The 19799-nt window shown below is 37.9% G+C and overlaps 1 protein-coding gene across 5 annotated transcripts in view; it reads right to left on the minus strand.

Annotated features, from left to right (window-relative positions):
- DNAJC6 (DnaJ heat shock protein family (Hsp40) member C6) overlaps positions 1–19799 on the minus strand; it is a 155747-nt gene that overhangs the window by 96178 nt on the left and 39770 nt on the right. Inside the window, exon 1 of one of the 5 annotated variants that reach the window (XM_060304709.1) lies at positions 2373–2394. The exons of 3 other annotated variants lie outside the window; for them this stretch is intronic. The gene's annotated coding sequence lies outside the window, so the exon portion shown is untranslated. One more of the 5 variants, XM_060304693.1, reaches the window with a different exon arrangement.

The following is a 19799-nucleotide window of genomic DNA, read 5'->3' on the forward strand; positions in this document are numbered from 1 at the left end:
TTGAAGGATCACTCAAATGCAAATTCTTATAGGAAGGGGATAAATCAGTAAAAGCCAAGAGTGCTTGCTGTCTTCTAGATCCCTCCAGTCCCTCTGAAAAGGTAAATTATCTGACCAGTTGCTTTCCTAACTGCATTATCTGATGAACATGTGGTCTGACCCAAATCACAAATCACAGTTAATGCTCATTTACAAGATCAAACAACTTCAGTGGTGGCAGTTAAAATTGTAATAAAATTTAAACACAAACTTTATACTTTCAATTTTCCCAATCTGTCAGTTTGAGCTATTTTAGATACTTGACTAATACTCTGTAAGGTCTAGTAAATAAATCTTTTCCAATAACATTTTAAATAATCTTTTTCTGCACCTTTCCTTCTCCTTTAATTTATTACTGACCCACAGGGAGAGGAAATACCTAGTATCTATCGTGTGCCTTGACAAATACTGTGTTTATACCCTGGATTAAGAGAATTTAGAAAAGACCATTTTTGAAAAGTGAAAATTATTATTTTGAAAAAAAGCACTCAGTTATTTTTGCTCAACTTTTCAGAGTTGCAGACATATTGCTGGAAGAAATTATAGATTAAACATAGGCCTTTGTATTTTGAGATATCTATTTCCCCAGTTTGCAAATTTAAAGAAAAACATGAGTGGGATACAGGGACCATTTTATTTTTTATATTTACACTTAATTTAACATAAATACAACCAATCAGAATAACTATTAATAACCCTACAAAATTAGGGATATAAAGAACATAATAAGGCAGGAAAATACAGTAACTAATTTACAACAGTTTAAAAAATTACTTTAGGGCTTAAATTAAATATACCAATTTCAACACTAAAATTTTCTTTACTATCCTAAAGATCAAATTCACAAAGAGTTCGCAGATCCACGAAGATCTCACTTTTGTCTTCTATAAAATAAAGTATAATAAAGTACCATCGTTATATAGTTGAAGTAAGAACTAAACTAGTACGTAACACGTATAAAGTAAGTACTTAGCAAGTGCTCTCTATTATTACTATTAGTGGTCTGGCTTGGGCACAGCTCTATCCTCAGCGCTGACAGTCCGACTTCCTCCCATGGGAGGAGCTCAATAAAGGCTAAGTATTATTTTCTCCAGGACTATACTAATGGAAACTTGTCTACGTGATTTTGAATGACAGCTTAGGCTTAAGGAAGAGAGGTGGTACTGGTAAAATCCAAGGTGAACATTTAGAGTCAAACTCTATTTTTCCAAGATCAAGATTGTTCCATAATTTATTTTATCTCAAGAATATCACATCACATATGGGGCACAGCCAAAGGACTAGATGCCCTCTTTGGGAGAGTGTTCCTTCCCTTTGCCTTTTCCATTGCTGACTCAGTCACTTTTATTAACTTGGTGAAGATTATCCACACTGAGAAATGTCTGAGAGGCTCTATTTGAGACTCTATTCCTCCTCATCCCCTCCACCCCCAAAGTGCTCTCCTGTCACAGCAGATGTCGCACAACTTTCGTGGTGGTGCTGGAAGATGAATATGTACCACAACCTACCTGGGATTATGATCTGTGCTTTTTTGTCTCTAGGAACTATAAAACATTGCTTACGACTGAGATTCTAGCACCTTGTTTCCCAGGACTGAGTCCTAGTTCCATGGACTATTAGCTCTATAACCTTAGGCAAGTTACCCTCTCTGCCTCACTTTTCTCCTCTATAAAATGAGAATTATAGTGTCATCATAATAAGGTTGTAGTGAGAATTAGTACCTAACACATAGTAAGTGCTTAACAAAAGCTATTATCAGTATCACTGTTCTATTTTTATGTCACTTTTTCAAAAACATAATTTCCTACTTAAAATTAGGCTAAAATCTGTCTCGTGTACTTAAGAGATTTATTGTCATTATGATTCATGGTAATATAAAAGCATTATGTATGATGTGAAGTGATTATTCTGCCTTGAGTTTTTAGATATTTTAATGCATGTCTATCCTGTTAGGTTTTGGACTCCTTAAATACAAAAATCCATGTTTTGTTCATGTCTGTACCCCCATGACACCAAAAAGAGAATCTCATACTCATTAGATATTGATAAAAGTACCTGCCGAATTTTAAAATTAATGAATAAATAAATTTTAAAAATGTATTAGTATCACCCAGTCTAGTGAGTTTTTTAAACCACATGCTGTGGTCTACTAGTGGACTATAAAATAAACAGCAATTCATGACTATTATTTTCATAAAAATGAAGTAGGTTGGAAAACATCAGTTTTTAGCACATGGGAAGATGTTATTTCTTGAAATATTGTTTTGGGCTTGTAGGGCAAAATCTGCAGTACCGGGCTTCCCTGGTGGCGCAGTGGTTGCGAGTCCGCCTACCGATGCAGGTTTGTGCCCCGGTCCGGAAGGGTCCCGCATGCCGCGGAGCGGCTGGGCCCGTGAGCCATGGCCGCTGAGGCTGCGCGTCCGGAGCCTGAGCTCTGCAACAGGAGAGGCCGCAGCAGTGAGAGGCCCGTGTACTGCAAAAAAAAAAAAACAACTCCAGTACTGAGACTGGTGAATTCCCAGTGTGAATGTCCTACACACTGTGACATCCGAATTCACCTGGATAATTAGACAACAAAGAATTCTGGCTAACCAAACTGTAACTGAGGGCAGAGCTTCTATCCTCTGTTGCAAAATGTATTATGATCTGTTTTTTAACATTAACTTCTTCAATTTTCACTTCAACTGATATAAATCAATGAATAGTACTAAAACTTTCTTTGGCAACATGCCTGAGTTACATGATTCAATTATCTCCTTACTGAATATGGCCTATGGGTATAGATGGTGCAAGGCATTCAAACTGGGGACCAGGAAACCACATCTGGCCCCAGACATGTTTTGTTGGTACTGTACTTTTAAAAAATTTTTCAGCTTAGATGCCTTTACAAAAGGTACACAGGCTCCAGTTTGAGTGCCACACTTCATTACCACTTCCCAGTGTATGATTCCCAGCCTTCCCCACTCTGTCAACCCTGTGGGCATATGTATTTGAGACCTGTAATGTAGTGGCAAACCTGGAGGAATAACAACATGCCAAAGCCACATCTTCAAGCCACAGTCCAGAAGAAAGAGCAACAGACTGGGAATTCTCTTCTGACTCTATTATTACCTAACTCTATTATGAATCAGAAGAGAGGCCCTGATTGCTTCTCTTCCTCTTAGCAGTAAAACTGAAAGTGCTGAATTACAGGATTCTCTCTAGTTCTTAAATTTTCCTATTTTCTCAGCACTTGAGTTGTCATTTCCTTCTTTCTCCTCCAAATGAAGCCCAGAGGGAAAAACCATGGCCATTGAAGTGTTCCAGTTGCTAAGTCCCATTTAATCAAGGTTTTACCATAGAACGCATGCATAAATAGTGGCAGCTCTCAAGAGTTACACATAGAGCAATACACAAAAAAAGAAGAGCAAGTATGCTGGAAAAAACGAAGTGAGCTAATATGAATAGAAGTCTCAATTATTCCTAAAATATTCCTCAGGAACGAGGTGGTCTGTTCCTGGTGCTTGGTGGAGTACTGGGTCTCCCAGAAAATAGGACAAATTTTCCAGGCAGGGCATATTCTTAAAGATAACTCAATACCCTGAAGCCTGTGCCTCCCTGAAGCGCTAGTCTAGCAGTAATAAAAATAACTGCCACTGATTACTTACCATTTGCCAATTACCTAACCCACCTTAACTCTCACCTTTCCAACAACCCTGCAAAGGTGTTATCCTTATTTTGAGGCAAGCTTGCAGAGGGTAAATAACTTGCCAAAGCTCACACAGCTAGCTATAGGCTGGGATTCAAACTGCCATCTAGAAAGATCATGCTTTGGCCCCTGCACCAGTCATAAGAGGTAATTCCAGTGGTCAAAGTGAAAAGCTGGAGGACATCTGGGTCATTCCTTGGCTCTGACCTGCCTTACTAAGTGTGGTCCGTGAAAATGGTCTGGGTGCCTTATGGGAGCTACTCTTGGTTTACTAACCCCACAACAGGTTCTGCTCAGTGAAACCTGAATGGTTTTAATTAATGTGGCTTCCCAATAAGCAGCTTGTTTTGTAACCATCTGAGTTAGAAGACTTTTTATACTGTGCTCTTGAAAACTGATATGTGGCTATAGTTTGGCCTAGTTTTAAACCACGAAAAGGAAAAAAAAAGCATTGTTTTCATTAAAAGCAAGCTCCTTGCTTTAAAAGAAGTTAGACCTTCATTGTGTTCACACGTGTATGTGTGTAAGGAGATTAAAGAGACATCAAGGTATGGTGGAAAACCACTAGCTTTGGAGGAAAAAAATACAACTGTGTTTGAGTCCTAGACCTGCCACATCAAGTTTTCTGCAGTCGGCTTACCACTCACAGCCATATTCCCTTTCTATAAAGTGGACTACTCATCCTCCCTCACAGGAGGAATCAAATGAAATAAGGTACATGAAAGCACATAATAAACACAAAAGCCCTACTCATCAAATCTATGAATCATCCAGTTTAAGTTGCAGCATTAAAAAAATATATTACTGGTCATGTATGACACATGACATACTATCAATTTAAGATGCTTCAAGATTTCATAAATGTTAATATATTTTTAAGCTGTTTTAGAATTGATGAAACAAATATTATTATTTGACTATATGTTAGCCCAAGAATTTTATTTGTCAATTTATAATTCAGGTATTTTAAGCAACTCTGGTAGGTAAAGGTAATATTCACCATGTATTGCCAGGTCTAGCACAGTGCCTGCCAAGCAGTAGGTGCTCAATAAGTGTCTGCTAATTGAATGAATGAAAATGCAAAAAATTGTCTGGGAGGCCATCTTTAGCGTATAGGAAAATTCACCACGGGGTTCCTTAGTGAGCTCACTGAAAACACAGTTCCACCTGCTAACGTTCAACTCACCCTCGACTTTTCAAGGACACGCTCATGGTATGACACTGTTACACATACATTTCAAGAGTAACTCATGGAAGCACCTGTCCCTTTTATTTGTCATCTTACAAGCCAGGAAACTTCAGCTTCCTGGACAGACGCTGACAGACTACCATAAGCTGGCCCTGTGCTCAATTACTCTCATTCTTGGGTAAAACAGACTGAAAAGTTCTGTGTGGTAAATAGGTCCCCAAGGTCAGGTGAAAATCTACACTGAAGTGAAAGTTTCCCTAAATCCTAGATATTCCCATGTTTGGCTCTGAACTCATTATATATGATTTTATGTTCAAGATCATTAAAATACAGATGCTTATTCTCTGTAACCCCATTGTGCCTAAAAGTTCTGGGCTCTCGAGCATGTGGCAAATCCTCTATGGTGGTGAAGAGGAAAGTAGTGACCACCTCAGATGCAGGGAAAGCCAGTTCTTGGGGTGCTGAGTCTCCAGGCAGAGTCTCCCGGGCACCCAACCACTGCTGCCCACTTGACCACATCTACCTGGAGAAAAAGAACTAGCATTTCCTAAGCTCTAAATTAAGTGTCTGGGTTTTTCCGTATATTTACGCATTTAAATATGAAAGGTCTTTTTGAGAAGAATTACCATATCCATTTCATACCCAAGGAGACCAGAGCTCTGAAATGCAGCTGAGTGTGAGCTAAGCAGTGATAGCTAGTGATCTCCAATATTCATTATCATCTTCTATGCTAACAGAACCCCTGATCTTTAGCTGGGCACAGGGTAGCACAGTTTTATTGGGTTGGTCAAAAGGTTCATTCAGTTTTTTCCGTAAGATGGCTCTAGTAGCACTTAGCTGTCTTTAACTTCATTTGAAACAATTTTGTTAGACTGTAAGTGACAGCTGTCATATCAGCGTGCACTTAAAAAAAGACATCAAAATTGGTGAATTTTTGTGAAGCCACTTTAATATTGAAGATGAAAGAAAAAAAGCAACATTTTCGGCATATTATGCTTTATTATTTCAAGAAAGGTAAAAACGCAACCGAAATGCAAAAAAAGATTTGTGCAGTGTATGGAGAAGGTGCTGTGACTGATCAAACGTGTCAAAAGTGGTTTGCAAAGTTTGGTGCTGGAGATTTCTTGCTGGACAATGCTCCACGGTCGGGGAGACCAGCTGAAGTTGATAGTGGTCAAACCAAGACATTAATTGAGAACAATCAACGTTATACCAGGCGGGAGAGAGCCGACATACTCAGAACACCCAAATCAGGCATTGAAAATCATTTGTACCAGCTTCATTATGTTAATCACTTTGATGTCTGGGTTCCACATAAGTTAAGCAAAAAAAACCTTCATGACCGTTATTTCCACATGCGATTCTCTACTGAAACGTAATGAAAACGTTCCATGTTTAAAACAAATTGTGCCGGGCGATGAAAAGTGGATACTGTACAATGATGCAGAATGGAAGAGATTGTGGGGCAAGCAAAATGAACCACCAGCAACCACACTAAAGGCCAGTCTTCATCCAAAGAAGGTGATGTTGTGTATATGGTGGGATTAGAAGGGAGTCCTCTATTATGAGCTCCTTCCGGAAAACCAAACGATTAATTCCAACAAGTTCTGCTCCCAGTTAGACCAACTGAAAGCAGAACTCAACGAAAAGCGTCCAGAATTAGTCAACAGAAAACGCATAATCTTTCATCAGGATCACGCAAGACCATGTGTTTCTTTGATGACCAGGCAAAAACTGTTACAGCTTGGCTTGGAAGTTCTGATTCATCCGCCGTATTTACCAGGCATTGAACCTTCAGATTTCCATTTACTTAGGTCTTTACAAAATTCTCTTAATGGAAAACATTTCAATTTCCTGGAAGACGGTAAAAGTCACCTGGAACAGTTCTTTGCTCAAAAAGTTAAAAAGTTTTGGGAAGATGGAATTATGAAGTTGCCTGGAAAATGGCAGAAGGTAGTGGAACAAATGGGTGAATATGTTACTCAATAAAGTTCTTGGTGAAAATGAAAAATGTGTCTTTTATTTTTACTTAAAAACTGAAGGCACTTTTTGGCCAACCCAATATAAAGAATATATTTCTCAGTCTTCACGTCTTGGACCTGCCACATGCAAGTTTTCTATAATCTACTAGATACATACATGGGGCTAAGTAAAGGTCATTATAATATAGGTAGAAATGATGTGTGTAACTTCTGGTATGCATCCTTAAAAGGGAAGATGGGTGGTATGCCCTTCTTCCATTCCTTTTCCCTTTCTTCTGGTTGAGTATGGAGCTCCAGCAGGTATCTTGGACCATGAGGTGACCTTGAAGATGGAAGACTTTCACAGTGAAACAACAGGATAGAAGGACTCTGATCCGCAGAGAACCATGGCAGCCCTGGAGCTATTATCTCTAGACTTCTTAAAGGTGAGAAAGAAACTATTTTGTTTTAAGCCACTGTTATTTTGCTTTTTTTCTGTTATGTGCATCCAAAATTAATCCTTACTGGGATACAAACTGCAACCTAACCACTGGATTTCAGTTATTTATTTATCATAACATTTACTGGGAATTATGTAAAATCTATGTGATCATGGACAAATTATATATAGCCTCTCTATGCCTCGATTTCCTAATCTATAAAATAGTGGCATTGAACTAATAAGGCAGCTGTTAGAATTGCTTGATATAAAGTACACACAGAGCTTAACATAGTGCCTGGCATACAGTGAGAGTTCAATGAACGTCATCTGTTTTGTTATTTCTTGTCATTGCCCTTCGACTGATAACATAGCTGAGTCTATCGTGCCTGACTTCAAAACCAGTGACCTCTCCACCTCACCCTGCTATCCAGAGACTGTCTTCCAGGGTGGATCAAGCCCAGAGCAGCAGAGCCCTTGCCCATGTCATCAACAAAATCCCTGGAAGAGTTGCCCCTTCCTTGGAGTGTAATTCTTTCTTTGATCTGCCCATATAATCTCAATGCAGTCTGGAATATTTTAAGCCACCAAAGTTGTTACAAAATTTAAAGCACAGTGTCACTGTTTATGACACAGCAGTTCTGAGTCTATTTCAATACAGCCAAATGAGAGAGTCTGACTTTCTCCGTTTGTGCTAAAAGTAAATAAAGAACTTGAGTAATAAACTGGAGCATTTTTATAGTATTATTTTACCTTTTATTTTCTATTATGAAAATTTTCAAACATATACAAAAGTAAATTATATAATGGACTTTCTGGGCCTATCATTCATATCTACAATTACAAAGTCATGGCCAATCATGTTTTATATGTATAAACCCATAATTTAAGCAAATTCCAGACTTCATCAGCAAATTATCATTTCATCAGTAAATATCTCAGTATGTAGCACTTTAATTTTTGGAAAACAACTATCAGATTTCATCCGTACTAGAAGTGGGGCAAGGTGCCATTCCATCTGTCTGCTGAGAGGCTAAAGCCCACCAGTTCTCTTTCAGGAGACTGTCAGAGGAACTTGCATAACCTTTCTGTTTCTTTATTTCCCAGTGGAAATGATATATTATCCATTCAGCCCCCTGTCCCCACTCTTACCCACTCCTTTTCCCAGAAAACCACCTCTTTAAGCACTAGTTGTAATCACACGCTTTGCTACCCAAGAGATCTGAAGTCAGCATGGAATTAAGTTTTTCCATAATAGCAGAAATTTGTGGAATATTATAGATGGAAGGAGCTGTAAAGGGTAAACTATCCATTTCAATTTAGAGACAAGAAAAATGAGACAAAGAACTGAGCAAATTGATTCACATTTGAACTTTCTAAAATGCAGATCCAATTATGTGATACAGATGCTTAAAACCATCCAAGGGTTTCGCACAGCCCTCAGTCTAAGGTATTCAAAACAATGGACCTCCATATTCTAAGGCTAGCTACTTGCCTCTGGAGACAGCCCTCACCACTTCTGCTTTCTCCATTCTCTCTCTAAGTCCAGACATAGAGCTTCTTTAAGACTCCCTGACTGAACAACCCTGATTGCCCTTCAGACCCCTACATAGAAAGCACTTCCCCCCAGGAAACCATCAAAGTTCTCAAAACCAAGTCAGATAAAATTCCATGTGGTCCCATAGAACACTGTATGTCTTCTAACATAGCATTTACAACACATTACATTGAAATTTCCTGTTTACACGTAAGACTTCCCACATCAGATTGTAAGGTCCATGATGGTAGGACCATGTTTGGTACCTAACTCCATGCCTGACACAATGCAGACCCCTTATAAATACTTGTTAGACAAATGAACGACTAATGACACTGGGAAGAGTCCATGAAAGACTTAAGAGAAAAGTGCTCTATATACTGTTTTGCACCCAACAAAGGTTTCCCATTGCATCTACTGCTGCTTAAGGCCACAGGGCTACATGCAAGGGACTGGTTTACTGACCAGTCCAGGGAAAAGATCATAGCGTTCCATCACACTGCATTAATAAGAATTCAGCCAATAAAGTTGTCACTTATTGGTCTTTTTCTATGTAAATGAAACCATTTCTACTGAGTTAAGAAAAGCACACTTAGACTTGTAGCCTTTTGAAGTCATTTTTCTTTGAAAGTATTTACTTTTTGACCTGAATAAGAGATTCACAAACTCTAGATCACTTTTTTCTAAAAGACTCATAGATTATCATTTTAAAAGAATATTTCCTTCGGGAGACAGCAGAAGCAAAAAGAACTACAATCCTGCAGCCTGTGGAACAAAAACCACATTCACAGAAAGATAGACAAAATGAAAAGGCAGAGGACTATGTACCAGATGAAGGAACAAGATAAAACCCCAGAAAAACAACTTAATGAAGTGGAGTTAGGCAACCTTCCAGAAAAAGAATTCAGAATAATGATAGTGAAGATGATCCAGGACCTCAGAAAAAGAACAGAGGCAAAGATCAAGAAGACGCAAGAAATGTTTAACAAAGACCCAGAAGAATTAAAGAAAAAACACCTAGAAGAATTAAAGAACAAACACAGATGAACAATACACTAACTTAAATGAAAAATACACGAGAAGGAATCAATAGCAGAATAACTGAGGCAGAAGAACAGATAAGCGACCTGGAAGACCGAACGGTGGAAATCACTGCCGCAGAACAGAATAAAGAAAAAAGAATGAAAAGAAATGAGGACAGCCTAAGAGACCTCTGGGACAACATTAAACGCACCAACATTCGCATTATAGGGGTCCCAGAAGGAGAAGAGAGAGAGAGAAAGGAACCAAGAAATTATTTTAAGAGATTATAGTTGAAAACTTCCCTAACATGGGAAAGGAAATAGCTGCCCAAGTCCAGAAAGTGCAGAGTCCCAGGCAGGATAAACCCAAGGAGAAACACGCCGAGACACATAGCAATCAACTTGACAAAAATTAAAGACAGGGCTTCCCTGGTGGCGCAGTGGTTGAGAGTCCGCCTGCCGATGTGGGGAACACAGGTTCGTGCCCCAGTCTGGGAGGATCCCACATGCCGCGGAGCGGCTAGGCCCGTGAGCCATGGCCACTAAGACTGCACGTCCAGAGCCTGTGCTCCGCAACGGGAGAGGTCACAACAGTGAGAGACCCGCATACCGCAAAAAAAAAAAAAAAAAAATTAAAGACAAAGAAAATTATTAAAAGCAACAAGGGAAAAATGACAAATAACATACAAGGAAACTCCCATAAGGTTAACAGCTGATTTCGCAGCAGAAACTCTACAAGCCAGAAGGGAGTGGCACGATATATTTAAAGTGATGAAAGGGAAGAACCTACACCCCAAGATTACTCTACCCAGCAAGGATCTCATTCAGATTTGACAATGAAATCAGATTTGATAATGAAAGCAAAAGCTAACAGAATTCAGCACCACCAAACCAGCTCCATAACAAATGCTAAAGGAACTTCTCTAAATGGGAAATACAAGAGAAGAAAAGGACCTACAAAAACAAACCCAAAACAATTAAGAAAATGGTCTCCCCTTCAGAAACATTTGTCATTTTGTTTATGTACATTCATTAAGTCCTTATTTGGTTAAGATCTGCTCACTTCTCCCCAGATTGACAGCTCTTCAATTTATCTCCACGTTCATCACACTCTCTGACAACTCAGTATTAGTTGAACAACTGATTAAAAATATAAAAGATAAAATTCTAAATTTATTGAGGTAGTGCAAATTATTTTGAGCTACTTCTTTGACACTGAGTTCTAACATTTCACTTATAAAAAATATTTATTTATAAAACATAAAGAGCAGTTTAACATGCTATTTGTCACTCACACCTTAATAGGAATAAGGAGTATCAGAATTGGTCTTAAGATGGAGAAAGAGGAGAATTGAAGAGAGCTATCAAAAAAGAAGAGCAGAGATTGCTTTATAAAGGAGGTGGATACAAAAGAGATAAGGGAAATTTTTGTGAAGGGCCAGTTAGAACTGAAGGGAGGACAGTAAGAAACTATGAAAGGGCATAGTATTCAGGGAGTCACAAAAAAGTCAATGCTACTGACACAGGTGCTTCCTCTTCTTGTTAATGGTCTTCTTATTTATTAACCAACTTTGGTAACATTTGTTTTAAATTAAGGCAACATTTATATACAATGAAATGTGCACATTTAAGTGTATAATTCAATGATTTTTAACTAATATATACAACCCTGAACCCAATGCAGAGAACATTTCCATCATACCAAAAATTTCCTTCATGCTGCCCTACAATCATTCTCAGGACTCATAGGCAGCTACTGCTCTGATTTCAATCAATATATACCACTTTTACCTTGTATTTGAAGTGTTTACAAATTGTATCATATGGCATTTACTCTATGGTGTCTGGATTCTTTTATTCAACCAAATGTTTTGCTGTTTTTGTTGTTGCTTAATTCTTCAGTGTTATTCATTATACAGTGCCATATTCTATTATAAATGCTGAGTAGAATTCCATCATATGAATATATAAGAATTTATCCTTTTTTCTCTTAAGGATATTTGGGTTTTAGCAGTTTGGGGCTACTATGAATTGCTATAAACATTTTGGCACACTGCTGTTTGTGAACATATGCTTCATTTCTCTTGTAAATACTTAAGAGTGGAATTTCTGGGCAATGGGTTGATGGAGTATTTTTAACTTTGTAAGAAAGAGCCAAATAGTTTTCCAAAGGGGTGTACTGCTTTGTACACCCACCAGTAACATATGAAAGTTCTACTTCCTCCAAATCATCACATTTAGTATTATCAGTCTTTAATTTAGTTCTTTAAATAAGCATGAAGTGGTTTTTATTTAACCCAAGTGGAAAACGGTTCAGTGGGCTTTTGGCCTGCCTTATCTTTTGATAAGTGGCTGTTCAATTATCTAACCTGTTTATATTGGCTAGTTAACATTTTATTAATGATTTGTAGAAATCATTTATGTATTCTGGATGCAAATCCTCTGTCAGATATATGTATTATGAATATTTTCTCTAGCCTGTGACTTGCATTTTTATTTCAATAATGGTATCTTTTGATGGATACTTTAAAAAAAATCACTTTGGTGAAATTCATTTTAAAATTTAATCTTCTTTATGTCTATTGCTTTTTGTTTCCTTGCCAAGAAATATTCACATAACCCAAGGTCATAAAGGTATTCTCACATTAAAAAAAAATGGTAATAGGAGGAAGAAATAGGAAATATGAACAGACCAATCACAAGTAATGAAATTGAAACTGTAATTAAAAATCTGCCAACAAACAAAAGTCCAGGACCAGATGGCTTCACAGGTGAATTCTATCAAACATTTAGAGAAGAGCTAACACCCATCCTTCTCAAACTCTTCCAAAATATTGCGGAGGAAGGAACACTCCCAAACTTACTCTATGAGGCAACCAACACCCTGATACCAAAACCAGACAAAGTTACTACAAAAAAAGAAAATTACAGACCAATATCCCTGATGAATATAGATGCAAAAATCCTCAATAAAATACTAGCAAACAAAATCCAACAACACATTAAAAGGATCATACACAATGATCAAGTGGGATTTATCCCAGGGATGCAAGGATTCTTCAAAATATGTAAAACAATCAATGTGATAAACCATATCAACAAATTGAAGACTAAACACCATATGATCATCTCAATAGATGCAGAAAAAGCTTTTGATAAAATTCAACACCCATTTATGATAAAAACTCTCCAGAAAGTGGGAATACCGGGAACCTACCTCAACATAATAAAGGCCATATATGACAAACCCACATCAAACATCATTCTCAATGGTGAAAAACTGAAAACATTTCCTCTAAGATCAGGAACAAGACAAGGACGTCCACTCTCACCACTATTATTCAACATAGTTTGGAAGTCCTAGCCAAGGCAATCAGAGAAGAAATAAAAGGAATTCAAATCAGAAAAGAAGAAGTAAAACTGTCACTGTTTGCAGATGACATGATACTATACATAGAGAATCCTAAGGATGCCACCAGAAAACTACTAGAGCTAATCAATGAATTTGCTAAAGTTGCAGGATACAAAATTAATGCACAGAAATCTCTTGCATTCCTATATACTAACAACAAAAGATCAGAAAGAGAAATTAAGGAAACACTCCCATTTACCACTGCAACAAAAAGAATAAAATACCTAGGAATAAATCTACCTAAGGAGGAAAAGACCTGTACTCAGAAAACTATAAGACACTGATGAAGAAATCAAAGATGACACAAACAGTTGGAGCGATATACCATGTTCTTGGACTGGAAGAATCACTGAAAATGACTGTACTACCCAAAGCAATCTACAGATTCAATGCAATTCCTATCAAATTGCCAATGGCATTTTTTACAGAACTAGAACAAAAAATCTTAAAATTTGTATGGAGACACAAAAGACCCCGAATAGCCGAAGAAATCTTGAGGGGGAAAGAAAACAGAGCTGGAGGAATCAGACTCCCTGACTTCAGACAATACTACAAAGCTACAGTAATCAAGACAGTATGGTACTGGCACAAAAACAGAAATATAGATCAATGGGACAGAATAGAAAGCCCAGACATAAACCCATGCACATATGGTCAACTAATCTATGACAGACGAGGTAAGGATATAAAATGAAGAAAAGACAGTCTCTTCAATAAGTGGTGTTGGGAAAACTGGACAGCTACATGTAAAAGAATGAAATTAGAATGCTCCTTAACACCATACACAAAAATAAACTCAAAATGGATTAAAGACCTAAATGTAAGGCCAGACACTGTAAAACTCTTAGAGGAAAACATAGGCAGAACACTCTATGACATAAATCGCAGCAAGATCTTTTTTGACCCACCTCCTACAGTAATAGAAATAAAAACAAAAATAAACAAATGGGGCCTAATGAAACTTAAAAGCTTTTGCAGAACAAAGGAAACTATAAACAGACAAAAAGACAACCCTCAGAATGGGAGAAAATATTTGCAAACGAATCAACAGACAAAGGATTAATCTCCAAAATATATAAACAGCTCATGCAGCTCAATATTAAAAAAACAAACAACCCAATCAAAAAATGGGCAGAAGACCTAAATAGACATTTCTCCAAAGAAGACATACAGATGGCCAATAGGCACATGAAAAGCTGCTCAACATCACTAATTATTAGAGAAATGCAAATCAAATCTATAGTGAGGTATCACCTCACACTGGTTAGAATGGCCATCAACAGAAAACCTGCAAACAACAAATGCTGGAGAAGGTGTGGAGAAAAGGGAACCCTCTTGCACTGTTGGTGGGAATGTAAATTGATACAGCCACTATGGAGAACAGTATGGAGGTTCCTTAAAAAATTGAAAACAGAATTACCATATGACCCAGCAATCCCACTACTGGGCATATACCCTGAGAAAACCATAATTCACAAAGACACATGCACCCCACCACTGCAGCACTATTTACAATAGCCAAGTCATGCAAGCAACCTAAATGCCCATTGACAGATGAATGGATAAAATGTGGTACATATATACAATGGAGTATTACTCAGCCATAAAAAGGAACGAAATTGAGTCATCTGTAGAGACGTGGATGGACCTAGAGACTGTCATACAGAGTGAAGTAAGTCAGAAAGAGAAAAAACAAATATCGTATACTAATGCATATATGTGGAATGTAGAAAAATGGTACAGATGAACCAGTTTGCAAGGCAGAAATAGAGACACAGATGTAGAGAACAAACGTATGGACACCGAGGTGGGTCAGTGGGGGAGGAGGTGGTGGTGGTGGGATGAATTGGGAGATTGGGATTGACATGTATGCACTAATATATATAAAATAACTAATAAGAAACTGCTGTATAAAAAATAAATAAAATTCAAACAAAAGACAAAAAAAAGAATATTTCCTTCGGGACAGATATTGTTTATGTGTCACAGAAGATGACTCTTTCATCTTTGTCTCTGAAGTCACTATGCCCATGTGGTATAGAATATAGGGAACCATGCGTTGGTGAAAAATGAGATGGAGAAGTTTCTAAAAGAAGGTAGATGATCACAAATAACAGAAACGAAATGCCCAAGTGGTGATAAGTATGTTTTAAGCTTATTACTACAAAAGATAATTATGGTAGAGCTTTTTTATGACCTTTAAAGCTTTGGCTGCAAGATCAGAGAGCACAGGAGTATTGGTTTTCAATTCAAGAAAGATATACTGGGTGTTACCATGGGGTCAGTTTCCTTACATTCATTCTCATCATAAGTTTTAAGGGGAAGCGATCTGGTACAAGGGAAAAATAGCAAATTGTATAATTCAGTAAAACTTAAGTCAACACAACTTAACTCTCTCAGTGTAGTGTTTAAGAACATGGGCTTTATAGATAGATCTGTGCTTCCGGCTGGACGTTTGTACTCGGACAAAATATGTAACTTCTTTTTAGTTTCCTCATCTAAACTGGGGTATTATACCCCTCTACACAGAATGGCTGTATTTATTAAATTGGTTAGGGTAGGTATAGTGTATATTTATTCTCTCATCAGCAAAGAGCAGCACTTTCTTTTCCTGGGAAATCCTCCTCTGTGTGGTTGACATTTGAGCTGCCGTGTCCCAGGGGTGGGCACCTGAAACCAAGCTAGGTCACTCATGGCCTTTTCACATAACTTTTCAATTTAAAACCAGAGAGAGAGTAAGTCTGAGTCCTTCGCTAGAGCAAGGATGACAGGCAGGAGTTGTAGGAGACATACTTCCTGACATGTGGAGATCGGTGGTTTAAGAGAACAATGTTGCCAAGGAGGGAGAAGTAAATTTGAGAGAAGAAGAGAGAGTGAGAGAAAACAGCATCTACATCCCAGGAATTCAGGAGGCTCAGATGCATTCCTACCCTTTGCATGGTGACAAGATCCCCCTTTTTTAATTCAGTTAATTCAAATTGGTTCTCTGTCATCTGTAACCAAAGGACTCCTACCTAATGCAGTACTTAGCACAATCCCTGCATCATCTTAGCTCAATGCACTGAAATTATTACTAGTTGCTCAGATAATTGGATTCTTATACCCACCTCTAATCCCCTGATACACATAAAGAGGAAAAATTAAGATGCCTAAACAAAAGCTTGCTTAGAAACTTAGTAAAAATAATAAGCTTCCTGCTATCACTTAGAATTCTTATCCATTCAATTAAACCTTCTACATTTTCTGGCTATAACTAACATTTATTCTGTATGCTATGTTCTGCCGAGAACTTTCATGTAGTGTAGCACTGTCCAACAAAAATATAATGCAAGACACAAATATGAGTCATATATGTAATTTTAAAATTTCTAGTAGCCCCACTTTAAAAAAACTAGAAAGAAACAAGTGAATTAATTTTAATAATATATTTTATTTAATTCAATGGGTACAAAGTACTGCCATTTCAACATGTAATCAACAGAAAAAAGTAATCAATGAGCTATATTTTTCATACTAAGTCTTCAAAACCCAGTGTGTATTTTACACTTACAGCACATGTCAATTTGGACTAGCCACATTTCAACTGCTCAAAAGCTACTTACAGCAGTGATGACTGTATTAGCCAGTGCAGATGTAAAATGTCTCAATCTGCACAACTCTAAAAAGATTAAAGCTTTTGTCATTGAAACTCAAAGAAATCAAGTACAGTTGACCCGAGAACACCCCCCAGGCAGTTAAGAATCCACATAAAACTTTACCATAAGCCCCCTGCATGCCCAGTTCCTGTGTATCTGCTGATTCAACCAACCACAAATCCTGTAGTACGACAGTATGTATTTATTTGTTAAAATCCATGTATACGTGGATCTGCCTAGCTAAAACCCATGTTGTTGAAGGGTCAACTGTAAGTTGTTCATAGTCAACAGCTAGACAGTGCACGACCAGGCTCAAACCTTGGACTTTGGCCTCCAAATTTTATGCTCCTTATCACATTATGCTGACTGTACAATAAGAACTGATGTTCAACATAATCTGTTTTGAAACAGTCCGAACAATCAAATAAATTAATAGTGATGTGGCTTCACCTATAAAATGAAAGGTTTGGAAAGGTGCTCTCTACGTATAAGGGCTGTAGTTTGTGATGGACCACTCAGGACAGAGAGCCTGCCAATGGGACAGAGGAGCTCAAATGGGAACAATCCCCCAAAATCCACACTTCTCTATATCTATTGGTTCGTGAGATTCTTACTGTCACAAATCCATATGTTCCCTCCATCAGTTCCTTCTCTAGCAAGCTATTACTTTATTCACAGAATCAAAATCAAAATGATTGCAAATAAAATTGTTCACTGAAACAGTCTGTAACAGCCTTCAGTGCAGCTTTAACATTGGGGCTAGTCCAGTAAAATTGTTTCTTTAAGCAACAGGGGGAAATGGAGAGCACACAGCCTCATCTACTGCCAATGGCCCAACCCTCCCATCATTTACAACATGGAGACAGCCTTTTCCTAAACAGCTAGAGCTGACGGGTTAGGCTCTCAAGACAAAAACAGGCAATGCTGATATATCTTAACCATTATAATTTTCTCTGGATCTTTTCACACAAACTCTATTTTTTTTTCTTTGCAGCAGTAAATGAATTCTTTGGTGGTAGAATGTCAATCCTGCAAATTAACGAGAAACTTGTTTTATAGTCAAGATAACTGTGTGAAAGTGCTTAGCATAGTGCTTGGAACATAGCAATTTATGCTGGTTTCCTTTGCATCACAGAGCAAACCACACTGTCAAGGAATATTTAGTGTCTGAGAAAATACCTACAATATAATGGTAAGGGGAATGAACAGAACACAAACCTGGTTCTAAAATGTGAATCACGTTCTTTAAAAAGAAGAAAAAGTCTACCTCTATGTGTGCATAGACAAAACAATGGAAGAAATACACTAACATACTAACAATGGATATCTCTTGATGGTGGTATTAGGAATGATTTAAAGGATGTTTATCTTGTATGTTCTAGAAGACTGTTTATAAAAATGGCTGCAGTCATCCAACCTCCCACCCCCAACCCCCACTCCTTGCCACCCACACTACTTTGTAACATCACTGCACATTTCTTCTCATCAAGAAGTAGTTTACTTCCGCATTCCCAGAATCTGGGCTGGCCTTATTGCACTGCCTTGAACAATAGAGGATGTTATGAATTAAATGTTTGGGTTCCCCACCCTCCAATTCATATTTGTAGCCCTAAAATCTAATGTGATGGTATTTGGAGGTGGGAGATTTGTGAGACAATTAGGTGTAGATGAGGTCATGAGGGTGGGGCCCCCAAGATGGGATTAATATCCTTGTAAGAAGAGGAAGAGACCAGAGCTCGCTCGCTCTCTGTCATGTGAAGACACAGCAAGATGGCGGCCATCTGCAAGCCAGGAAGAGGGCCATCACCAGGAATCGAATCTGCAGGCACCTTGTTCTTGAAATTCCCAGCCTCCAGAACCGTGAGAAATAAATGTCTGTTGTTTAAGCCACTCAGTCTATGGTTGGACTAAGACAGAGGGGAAGTGACATTGTACCAGTTCTGAGCTTAGGCCCAAGAGACCTTGGGGAATTCTTCTTGCGCTCTTGGTTTTCCTTCTTTTTCCCTAGAACAACCCGAAGTTAGCCTGCCATAGGATGGGAGACCACAAGGAGGAGTTGGCTCAGTCATCCTAGACATGTAAGCAAGCCTCACTAACAGCGGATTTTGGTCCAGATCAGAACTGCGCAGCTGAGCCCACCTACTGGCCAAAAGAACTGTGAGCTGAATAAATGTATACTATCTTAAGCCACTAAGTCTCGGGGTGGCTTGTTATGCAGCAAACCTAATTGATAAATATGTGTTTTCCAGAGTTTCTACAATGAAAAGCATAACATTCATTTAAAAGACAAAAACCAACCTTCTTTGTAAAGAAGAAAGGGAAAGAGGGAAGTTAAGAGAATCTGGTCTGACTCCACCATTCAGCAGCTGTGTTAGCCAAGTTATCCAAAACATATCAAACTTCCCTAACACCACCTACAACATAGAGTTGCTTTGTAAATTAAAGGTGATGATACGTACAGCATCTAGCAGAGTAGCTTAGTGGGCACTCAGTACATTCCAGATCCCTTCCTTACCTTCTTCCTTATATTCCCAGCAATGCCTTAATTTTATGGAAAAAGCTTAGCTTTATCTCATTCAAGCAGGCAATGCTATATAGTTCAGTTTTATTCTTAATTCATTTTCATCTCCTTTCCCAGATCTAACAAGCCAAGTTACTTAAAACCCATTTAATTATGTCCTTATGTACCCTGAAAAGAGAAAATGTTAAATAATGGCAGTGTATGACTTCATTAATAGCTAACTTTTCTCTGAAGATTTTATTATGAAAATTTCAAATATGACAAAAAGTTGAAAGAATTTCACAATACCCACATAATCTAATACTTAGATTCAACAACTGAAAACATTTTACCTGTTTGCTTTATCTAGATATTTG

Source organism: Globicephala melas, chromosome 1 (genome assembly GCF_963455315.2).
Source record: "Globicephala melas chromosome 1, mGloMel1.2, whole genome shotgun sequence".
NCBI classification, from domain to species: Eukaryota; Metazoa; Chordata; class Mammalia; order Artiodactyla; family Delphinidae; genus Globicephala; species Globicephala melas.